The sequence below is a fragment of the Lathyrus oleraceus genome, chromosome 5 (assembly GCF_024323335.1).
Source record: "Lathyrus oleraceus cultivar Zhongwan6 chromosome 5, CAAS_Psat_ZW6_1.0, whole genome shotgun sequence".
Lineage (NCBI taxonomy): Eukaryota > Viridiplantae > Streptophyta > Magnoliopsida > Fabales > Fabaceae > Lathyrus > Lathyrus oleraceus.
In genome coordinates, this window is record NC_066583.1 from 118,789,778 (window position 1) to 118,798,706 (window position 8,929).

Below are 8,929 nucleotides of genomic sequence, written 5' to 3' on the forward strand. Positions count from 1 at the left end.
AAAACTCAACAAAAGGGTTAGTGAAACACCATAAGCATTTTTTTCATGAATAACAGTATGGTTTCAGAAACCTCAAACCCTGTGGCATACACTCAAAAATTAAACGGTTAAACATTCAAGGCATTGTTTATACATTCATATACATATTAAACCCATGGGCGAAAAACCTAATGAAATTCATCCATCATACCTCATACATTCAGAGTATTCAACTTCAAAGCAAAAGGTAATGGGAATAAAGGCAAACCTGATTGGAGGGCTTGATTGAAATTGAGTTGCACCCGTGAGGTTTACAAAACAATTTTCAGGGTTTATGTGAGGCAGAGGTGATTCTGTGTAGTTGAGTTTCCTTCGGGGTTTGGAGGCTGCTCTGAACTCCGTTAGGTCTTCTCTCACTATCTTTTTCCTCAGGGTTTTGTTCCAAGGAAACCTCAGAGTATTTTGCTTCTCTTCAAAATCCCCCTTTGTTCTGTGTTCTCTCAAGTGAAGCCTTGGTATTTATAGACTGAATTCCATGGTTTTGTGGGCTCAAATGAGAGAGACCCAAGTCCAAAAAATTTTATTATATTTTATTTATTTAATTATTTAATTAATTAATTAAAAAAAAATTTATTATTTTTTTTTGAAAAAATTATTTATTTTTTTTTTCGTTTTTTTTTTTTTTTTTTGGATCTAATTCTGATTGACATGATGAAATGCAATATGAAATGCTAAATGAATGCATGAATGAGGAGGGCAAATTTTGGGGTGTTACAGCTGCCCCTATTCAATCATCAGCTAATCTGAGTAGGATGAAAGCGAACAGCTTATCAGACAAACGGGGTGAGCTGTGATTGATACCAAAGATAGACCGAAAATTTGTGCTCCGAGAATACCACAAAAACGCGGAAATACACCGCGCTGTTTATCTTTCTTCCGATCCTCTGGCTTAATCTGGAGTTTCGATCCTCTGGCTGAACCTATACTCAATTTAGTCCTCTGGTCAGATATTAATCTTGATCCTCGGGCTGGATACGATTTTGATCTTCTGGCTAGATCTTCTTCGATCTTCTGGCTAGATCTGGAGTTTCGATCCTCTGGCTGAACCTATACTCAATTTAGTCCTCTGGTTGGATATTAACTTTTGTTCCTCGGGCTGGATACGATTTTGATCTTCTGGCTAGATCTTCTTCGATCTTCTGGCTAGATCTCCTTCGTTTCGATTCTCTGGCTGAATCTATTTCCTTTGATTCTCTTGCTGAATCCATTTTCGGTCTTCGGGCTAGACCTGACTTTGATCTTCTGGCTAGATCTGGAGTGTCGATCCTCTGGCTGAATCTATTTCCGGTCTTCGGGCTAGACCTGACTTCGATCTTCTGGCTAGATCTGGATTGTTTTGATGATAAATTCCCATCATTAGAATCCCGCATCTGAGGCATGCGCTGGTTGACCCTCTTTTGAAATCTACACCCAACCTTCATATTAGATATGCAGCTTCGAGAATATTCCACTTTTGGGCTTCGTACATATTCTTCGGGCTAGAACATGTTGTAACGACTCCTCAATTAGACTTGCTGGGGAATAAAGCTTGTAGGCGACTTCACTGGGGAATCTTCAAATTGAGCCTCAGGCTGACTCTTGGGAAAACGATTCTCAGGCTGAATCTTCAAAAATGACCCTCATGCTGGATCACGGGAAAACGATTCTCAGGCTAAATCTTCAAAAATTGACCCTCATGCTGGATCACGGGAAAACGATTCTCAGGCTGAATCTTCAAAATGACCCTCAGGCTGGATCACTAGAAAACGATTCTCAGGCTGAATCTTCAAAAACGACCCTCAGGCTGGACCACTCACGCTTGATCCTCTGGCTGGATCTCATGACCTTGGTTGTAAAGTAATTCTTCAGTCTGCTTGGAAGAACTTGTTTATCAGCTTATGTGTATGCTTGATATGATATGCATGCAAATGCAAATGCTATGCATGGTGTAAAAGAAAAAAAAGAAATCTGCTAGGGGAAGCAAACTCCGGTAGGGAATAGATCATTGTATCAATCCTTGAATGCTCTGTGGGGAATGATCCGTCTGCCGGGACCAATGAGCCACCAAAAATAAATTGGCCGCTTGAAAAGTTGACCTTGCGGGAGGAGTATCAACTATGGAAACTTTGTTCGGCGAGGCTCTGTGAGGAGAGTCTGTGGGGAAAACACTTCCTGGGGAAATGTCGTAGGAAACGACCTTTGCTGGGGATATGAACTTGCTAATCACCCTCAAGCTGGGGATTAACAAATCTGTTAAAAATAATCTGCTGGGGATGAGATGAACACTGGGAACGCCACCCTCTCATCTGTTGGTTATGCAACCACTCCGCTGTTGCTAGGAAGATACAGTCTGACACTGTCAACTCCGCTGGGGATATACAGTCTGGATACTGTCAACTCTACTGGGGATAGACAGTCTGGATACTGTCAATTCTGTTGGGGAACATGCTCTGCTGAGGAGAGACTTTGTCAACCGCTTAGGGATGAGGATTCATGACTTGGCATCCGGTTCCTGTGACCTGCAACCAAAAATACACGTATGCCTCGGGGGAATTACTCGGTTTGAATTCACCGTCCGGGATAAAGCACATTCAAAGCAATTTTAAATGTTTTCCTGTGCAAATCATCTGCAAAAGCCACCATTATGTTCATATGCAATATGTTTTATCAAGAATTCGGACATTTTTGCAAACAAACTGATAAATGAAAAATAAAGAGGCTCTTTAACTGAATTATTCGACTCTTACTGGGGAGAAAATTTGTGCCAGGAATAGGCGAGGGTATCAGGAAGCTGATCCCTGAAAAGAGGTGATCGCTATAAAAAGAGAACTATCCTAATGGCAATGTGGAAACGGGGTCCCACTGAGTTTCGACTCTGCTATGGCTCGTATGTCCTCAAGACGCTCTGCTCATCTTTCTTTCTGAAGTGGATGATTAGTCGATCTTTAACCTTCGAAGATTGCCGGATTGAATGAAACGGTGATATAACACTGATGAACTCAGATCACAGTCATTCGCTTATTCCCTAACTTTTGCGTGGACCGCCCTTTTGGGTTTTCAATCCACCGGGATACCCTTTTTTGCCTGAGCCGCCCTTTCGGGTTTTCGACTCACCGGGTGTACATTTTTTTTTTATATCCCTAATTTTTGCCCGAACCTCTTCATTCCTTTTTTTTGGTTCATCGGGATGCCCCTTTTTTGCCTGGACTATTCTTTTTACTGTCCAACGGGTCTATTTTATGCGAAGTATTTTTTTTTTAACTGTGTCTGAGTTAATAGGGGACGGGAATCCTTCGCCCTCCATGGTTGTTAGCGTCAAAGCTCCGCTATAGAAAATCCTTTTAACCACGTACGGACCCTCATAGTTCGGTGTCCATTTGCCCCTGTGATCTGTGTTGGGAGGAAGAAATATTTTGAGTACCAATTCACCGACTTGATACCCCCGAGGGCGTACTTTCTGACCAAATGCTTTCTTCATTCGTCTCTGACCGAGATACGTCAATTCTGGGTACGTAGTTCCAGCATAGCACCATTTCCCGTTGGTTTGATTGATGACCAAAGCTGAGTCCCCGTATACATCCAGGGATTTAATCTGTATTTTGACGGCTTCCTCAAGTCTTAGGATACAGGCTTCATATTCGGCTTCATTGTTGGTGCAGGGAAAAGTTATTCTGGCACCAAATGGCATATGAACCCCCTTCCGGTGTGATCAACACTATACCAACTCCGCGACCATTGACGTGGACCGCCCCATCAAACATCATAACCCATTTGGATTCAGGGTCAGGCCCCTCCTCCGGGAGTGGTTCCTCTCAATCTTTCGATTTGAGAAACATGATGTCCTCATCAGGAAAGTCAAACCTCATAGGTTGGTAATCATCAATCGGTTGCTCTGCAAGATAGTCTGACAAGACACTTCCCTTGATGGCTTTTTGTGAAGTGTATTGGATGTCATACTCTGTCAGTATCATTTGTCACCTAGTAACCTTTCCGGTAAGTGATGGATTTTCAAAAATATACTTGACTGGATCCATTTTTGATATCAATAGAGTCGTGTGAGTTAACATATACTGTCTTAGTCGGCGAGCAGCCCATGCCAAAGCACAGCAAGTTTTCTCGAGCAATGAGTATCTTTGTTCATAGTCGGTAAACTTTTGCTAAGGTAGTATATTGCATGCTCTTTTCGACCTGACTCGTCATGCTGACCGAGCACACAACCCATCGACCTTTCTAACACAGTCAAGTACATGATCAACGGTCTTTCCTCTCGGCCTGTAGACTGGCCTCAATCTTGATTTCTTTCTTGTCGTCTTCGGTACCAACGTTGACGGTCTCAATCACCTCCTGATAAGGTGTAATAGCTCGGTCCTCCTGTTTCAACAATCTGGCTAACCCTTCAGGCAATTCACAAACTTCCTCAGCCCCTTCTTCGGCTTGATAGATAGGATTGTCGAAGTCATACTTGGCCATAGCAGTGTCGTTAGCAGTGAGATCCGGGTGGTCGGCTCTGCATGATGGAGGATCATGCTTTACCTTAGAATGAGAGATTTTTTTTTTTGAAAGAAAGGAAAAACGAAAAAAGAAATATTGCCATTTTTTTTTGTAAAAAGTAAAAACTGAAAGAAAGAGAACACAAAATTGTTTGCAAAAGCCGTCCTTTATTGATGATAAAAATAATTGCAAAACGTAACTAAATGGATGGCCCTACAAATGAGTCATTACACCTTGGGCAAAGTGTAAGACTTTATTATGCATGTAATAAAAGGAAAACAATAAAGATCACTCTTTCAGTAGAGTAACCCGGACGGTTTTTTCAGACGACCAATTGTCGAGCTTTTCTCCCGGGACACACGGGCGAATCCAGCTATCTAAGTCACAGTCGCTGTCAGCCTTGTCTTCATCTGCAGCATTGACGATGTGGGGAGAAACCAAACCCCTGCTGGAGAGAGTACCGGTTTCATTCTTCTGAGATCCCGGAGCATACCCCAATCCAAACTTGTCTTCTTTGATGACTGGCTCTACAAATTTGCCCCAGCCTTGGGCATTACCAGCTTTGACCACTTCGATAGCATTAATCCCCTGCCCGCCGTGAGCCGGCATCGGGTTCTGGATAACATTAGGCACCGGAGCAAAATTGATAGCCTGGGCATCTCTCAGATCTTGTACCTTTAACTGGAGAGCCTTGCAATTATCTGTAGTATGGCCAGGTGCGTTGGAGTGAAAAGCACATCTGGCATTGACATCATAACCTCTAGGCAAATTATTGGGATCGATTGGTGGGGCCAGAGTTCTCAATGTAACCAGATTCATGTCAATCAGCTTGGGAAGTAATACTGAATAAGGCATTGGGATTGGCTCGATGACCCGGTCCGTCTGCCTTGGACGTTGTTGATAGTGTCTCTGCTGACCCGGATTACCTCCTTGTTGTTGATTGTTGTACCTGGGTTGTTGTTGCGGATGATATTGCGGTTGAGGAACAGGTGTTGGAATGGTGACTGCGACCACTTGATCTTGATAATAAGTAGGGCGTCCTCTGCCCCTGCCTTTGCCGGCATACACAACGCTTGCCTCGCCTTCTTTTCTTCGCTGACCGTCACCAGCAAATGGTCTCTTGGGACCTGATGAGTTGGAAGCACTATTGTCTTGAATTCGGCCCATCTTCAATAGACTCTCGATTCTTTCTCCAGCAATTACTATCTCTGCAAAGCTGATTGACGGGCAAGCAGCCAATCTCTCAATATAATTGCCTTGAAGAGTGTTCATGAACATGTCCGCCATCTCCCTTTCAGACATAGGGGGTTGGATGGACGCAGCAATCTGTCTCCAACGCTGAGCATACTCTCTAAAGGTTTCCTTAGCAGTCTGAGGCATACCTTGCAACAAGGTCCGATTTGGAGCCATGTCCAAGTTGTATTGATATTGCTTGATAAAAGCCTCTGCCAAGTCTTTCCAGCTCTTGATGGTAGTACGAGACAAATGAGAATACCATTCACGAGAAGCTCCAGTTAGACTGTCTTCAAAATAGTACATCCACAGCTTTTCATCTTCCGTGTGAGCTCCCAACCTTCCCAGATAAGATTGGAGATGAGTGCGTGGGCAAGAAGCCCCGTTGCATTTCTCAAAAGTAGGGGGTTTGAACTTGTGAGGAATCCTTACTCCCTGAACCAGACCAAGATTTGTGACATCAAAGCCTAAGGAATTTTGAGACTCCAAAGATTTGAGCTTCTCAGCAAGCTCATCCATACGGCGAGTGGTCTCGAGGGCCTCGTCGTGCAAAGAAAATTGATCATACTGACAATCTTCAGTAACGGGGTGCCCGTTAATCCGAATTCCTTGATTCACATTGTACCTTCCGCCAATACCATTTCCAACATTCCCCGTGTTGCCAACATTACCCGGGTTTCCATCAACATTTGCGTTACCCGCGTTTCCAGTGTTCACAGGGTTATCAGCGTTCCCAGGGTTACCAGGGTTACCAGGGTTCCCAGGGCTACCAGGGTTCCCAGGGTTACCAGGGTTCCCCTCAGCACTTGGTATTTCCACCTCTGGATCGGGCCTCGGTTGCTCAACCAATTCCCTCAGCTTTTCCTAACCTGCTGCCATACCAGTCATCAATGTCATGAACTGATCCATCCTTTCACGCATATCAGCCAGCTCTTTCTGTACTTGGTCCATCGCTAGTCGTGGACGGTTTTCCTTTGTCGGGTATCTGTGAACTCGCTTGGGACCAATAACTGCCTGATACAGGGAACAAACATTAGACACTGCGGTGACACCTGCAAAACAGACAAGGGTTAATATGCATGGTATGCGATGCACTGCTTGTTCAGTTTTAAGGCACCCCCGTTTTGAAAGGGAATACCCTGCAAATGAATAAGCATGAGATGTTGGATGCAAATATGCAGATGATGTTATGCAATGCAAAGGCATGTCAATCAGAATTGATGGATCCGCTTGAACATCTGTCAGGTTGCACTGTCTGGAGAGAAATTAAGAGCACACCAAACAAAGGTCATGAGATGGATCATGTTATCCTTAATATCAACCACCCATTTTGGTGGATTATGGTTTACACCTTATCAACACCCGAGTTTCATTGATATTAAGGATACCTGATCGGATTAACCATGAATCAAGGGTTTGTTGCAAGTCACGAGCATGGAGTTTAGGTTAAGAACCACCCAAAAGGAGTGTACTAAGGTTTAAACCTGCCAAACATGTTCTACAAAAGGTTCCCATATTCATAATCCCATCTTTCGGATATTATCAGAGGAACGACTACTCGTATTCCAACAATATTCTCAAGAGAGACTCTTATGAGTGTAGTATCGCGTAACAATCGTATCAAATCTCACACTTGAACGACTTTCGCACTACGTCCTACGAATAGGCCAAGATGGGTTTGGTAAACTAAGGTCCTTGGCTTCTTAGGTCTATATTGGAACAAGTAATGTCTAACCACAACTTACTTATGTAACATTATTGATCTCAACATGACCTCCACCAAGTGAATGGTCCTTGGCTGGCTAAGGAATACTCCACACAAGTTGACAGGACTATGCCATTCTCCTATCTCAAGTGCACTCGAGTTCGGGTATAGAACTCATCTCACAAAGATCACCAAGCAGCCATAGCCAGCCAACAGATACAGCAATGATATGTACACAATGCAATAAGGTAAAGCAGGTAAATAAATAACTGTACAAAAGCATGAACACCCAATAAACAAGAAATCACACAAGCTAGGAGGGACTCACTTAGGGAAGATGGACCAGCAAGAGGTCAACTTCTATATGTCCCCAGCAGAGTCGCCAGCTGTCGCAACCTGAAAAATGGAATGCGAAAAAAAACACAACCGGCGAAAGAAAAAGACAGAAGAGTCGCCACCGTGCGTTATTCATCCCAAAGGAGGGAAAGGAAACGCTCGAAGTAAACCTGAAAAAAGGAAAGGACAAGACAGGGTCTCGCAACCAAATCTTGGGTTCGGGAGTCGGTTATGCGAAGGGAAGGTATTAGCACCCCTACGCATTCGTAGTACTCTACGGGATCCACTTTTGTGTTTTTTTTGTCTAAAGGGTGTGGGTTTATCTTGAGCTGTTTTCCAAAAAAAAAGGGTTAAATGAAAATGACTCGCGCGGATGTCGCATCCACTGCATACGTATCTCATCTGAATATGAGAATCAGAGTCTTCGTAGCTCGGCTGACCTATGGGTTGGGGGGATGTGTGCTCGCTAAGACATCGCGTCTTATGCCTACGTATCTCATCTGGCCTGAGAATCAGAGCAAAACGTAGTTCGGCTAACTACGGGGTTATGGATTGGGTTTTGGACGAACGACATCACTACGCAATCTACCGGATGCTCGACCTTTGGAGACTTACTCGCCTGTAGTGGAAGGAGTTAACGTGTTGCTTTGGATTTTAGGGTTTGGGATGCTCGAGGGCAAAAAGGCAGTCCTTGACGAAGGAACCGCGCTACCTGCAGGGATATGAATACAAAACACAAAACATGTATCTCAAAGTAAAATGCCACCAAGGGGCTCAAACGTTGCCTCCTATCGAGGTCTTCCAGCTAGGAAAGCAGTAAAATGCGGGAAAAATGTAAAAGTACCACGCGGATAAAGATCCGAAGTAACAGCAATTAGAGGAATGGGAAACCCTGAGATCCTTCCAAGCTAACATCATCAAAGAAAGTGGGTCAGTACAGGTAATCGGAATGAACCTCCAGGGGTTATCCCACAAATAAAGTGGGAAACCACGCAAGTTATCCCTGCAAAAGTCATGTGAGCCCTCACAAAAACTCAACAAAAGGGTTAGTGAAACACCATAAGCATTTTTTTCATGAATAACAGTATGGTTTCAGAAACCTCAAACCCTGTGGCATACACTCAAAAATTAAACGGTTAAACATTC